Raw genomic sequence first — 3,365 nt, forward strand, 5'->3', positions numbered from 1 at the left:
ACCCACCTACAGACACAAGACCTCATTTTCTCCAGTCCTTCATTTGAAGTGTCCAACCCCATTTTTGATAACCGGGCATTACAGTTCATAAAAGAATTCTGCGAAGGATGGTCTTAAGTGTCCTCACTCACGGCCCCCTCCAGGCAGCCCCCTCACTTCTCACTCTGCAGAGTAGGAATATGATGTCCTTTAAGATGGCAGACTGGAACAAGTGAAGCTCTAAGGATGATCACTTAAGGCAATTGGGGTGTACCCGTGTATACCAGAATACAAGATGGCACTCTATTAATTTCTATGAAAGTTTATGGATGCATTCCAAGAGTTCTGGACTCAAAGATGGCATCCAGTCACTAAAACAAATACTGCCTGCCTGGTGAATGAGCCAAAAATATTTTCAAGCCTCCAGGTTTGCTCTCACATTGTGCAGTCTACTTGATACATGAACTTTACACTGGGATTATGTCACAAAAATAGACGCACACACATGAACAGGATACATTAAAAACATCCTCAGTCTGTTCCGTTGAGATTCAGGAGATGTGCATGTTGGCTCCTTAGCAAACCTAGGCATTCAACATTTACCGAGAACATCCTTCTCTGCAGTGAACCTTATGTTCATCCCAAGTGAAGCATAATTGTTTCACAATTTTTGAGATCTGCTAGCTCTGTTTTCTGATTAGATCACAAAGCATGAGCAGTCTGATGGTGAAGAAGCATATTTTAATGGTTATATTCTAAGGTTAGTCAAACTTTTTTTGTATGAGGAAAGAGGTGCTTTTGATGATGATGACGATGTATATGTGCATATACACTCAGTGGGCAGTTTATTACTGTATTTTGTCCACTCCATTTTTATCATTAAGGCCAGATCTTTCTATAATGCAATACAGATCAACAGCAGCCTCCCTAACACAGCTGAAGCAAGGCCTCTCTGAAACACAAACTGAACATACTCACCTTCATGAAGGAGGATTTACTGCAGCGCTGTTGGATTAGACTGACTTAGCTACACTAGGTGTTCCTGCTAAACTGCTGAGTGAGTGTAGGGTGAAGCTACTGCATGCCCCCTGTTACTTTCTGTGTACTATTTGCTGCCTCACAGCAATAAGGCCATGAATTGACATTCAATTTCTTGTCCAGCCAGTGTGAAATTTCCATGTACACATACATCCCTCTATTTGCCTCACATACACTACACAAATCAGGTCAGTGAGGATGTTTACCACCCATGAATGTGAGTGATTTATTTTGTATTTGTTCTAGTTCTATGATTGACTGTGTTAAAACTTTTGATAAGCATAGTACATATGATGGGCTGGGCTCTATCTTTCAGGTCACCCTGGAAAAAAGCTGTCATCCACTGGTGCCTCCACTGGTTTGATGTCTTTTCCACTTAATACCAGAAGCTGTGAACACTGCTAATACAAGTATGATTGGACCCTGGTAAAATCATATTCCATATTATGTCATGCCATGCTGTTTCCCAGCAGTATTAAGTGTGGATCTAGTGGTGGTAGATACTGAGCAGCTAAAGGCGCCTTGCCTTCCTCCTCACTTTCACAGATCCCTTAGTCTTACAGTAGATATACTGGTGAGTCAAACCTCCACTTTGAGAGTGCTGTACAATGCAAATGCATTTACTTGCAACTCCCACTCACCTGCTTGCTCGCCTATTGATAAATCCAGTAATTGTCTGTATAAGCTGGAGGTTCTGCTGGGCTCCCACATGACAAGGGAAATAATATGTTGTAATGAGTCTGACTGCCAAAGCAACTGAATACAATTTTCATTTTGGTACAAGGTGGAATTTCACTTGGCTCCCAGGCTAAAATGCCTTTAAAAGTCTGTGTTGAACAATATTTCAACTTGATAGAATGCTTACAGATAAGAAAGCATATTCCTCACTTTCATAATGCTGTACTTATGAAAAGACATGTCACACAGGCTTACTTTCACACTGCACTTTGGATGATATTAAGCTGAATTTATTATTATCACAAAAAACTTTAAGATGAAATATAACTTTACGTACAAGACCACAAATGCTGCTATGTACATCAGTGCGCTCTGAGTGGCACAGCAAACAGCATGTAATCTGAAGGCAGATGAGCAGGAAGCTAATAATACTCTGATATTGTTACGACTAGGCATGGCAGGTGGACCCAATGTACCAGCACGCACACCAGGAATGGAGCACAAAAAAAGAGTTTATTGTACATTTATGGGAATGAGGGAGAAGGTACTGGGAACCCGAGGGTTGGAGAGATCGATGAGAGGTGGATGCAGGGTGGTCAGTGGCAGAGAGGTGAGGTGACTGCAGGACTGGTGGTAGAGGTGGACAAGGAGGCAGCTGGGAGATGGCAGGACCAGAGATGGAGTTGGTGAGATGCCTCACAGGTAATAAGGTACAGGCGCTGACAGAGAAACAAAGAGGTGAGTTCTTGTCATGAGACAATGATCAAAGGAGGAAGCCATGGTCCATTCTGTAGAGAACATACAATGATCCTACAGGTGGAGAGCACGGGAGAGTAAGTACATGCAATGAACCAGCAAACGGAAAAGGGGTGTATATACACACGTATATGTGTGTGTGTGTGTGTGTGTGTGTGTGTAGAATGTGTCCAGGTGGTAATGAGCAGCAGGTGGACGGAATGATGGCTGATTACGCTGACTGGGGTGATGTGGCAGGGGAGATAGGGAATAAGGAATAAAACAATGAAAAAGAGGAAGCACAAGTCTGTGGGTCATGACAGATATATGTAGAGTGTGTTAACACAGATTAAATGTCAGAATCAGGAGTGAAGGAATCAAACAGGAATGAGAGAAACGAAGACAAATAAAATATGGTGAGGTTAAATACAAAGGGATGATGTACGGGTGAGCAATCAGATTAGACTAGATAATCCTTTATTATCTCCAAGGGGCTAATCTTTGTACAGACAGTACTACGTATACAATCACCAGAGAATCATTCAAAACAAACAAAAAAAAACCATCATTAATAAGAAGAAATAACAGATAGTTAAAATAAAATGAAAAGAGTACACAGATAGTCACCTGTCGGTGCTTAAAAAACCAATGGCAGCTGCGGCAAGAGAATTTTTAAACCTGCTCATCCTGCATCTTGGCTGTTTGTACCTGCGACAAGATGGGAGCAAATTACCTGAGAGTCAAGATGGACCTGGCCTTCTTCAGAAACCTAACTTTATATAAATTCTACATGTCATACAAAGCTGTTCTGACAGTCTTGCTGCACTCTTTAATAATGCCCTGCAGCCAGTTCCTGTTTTTTTATGGATAAGCAGCCCAGACCTCAACACAAGGGGAAATATTATAACTGACTGAATAAAACAACTTCAGAAAAA

Source organism: Monopterus albus, unplaced genomic scaffold (assembly GCF_001952655.1).
Source record: "Monopterus albus unplaced genomic scaffold, M_albus_1.0 scaffold74.1, whole genome shotgun sequence".
Lineage (NCBI taxonomy): Eukaryota > Metazoa > Chordata > Actinopteri > Synbranchiformes > Synbranchidae > Monopterus > Monopterus albus.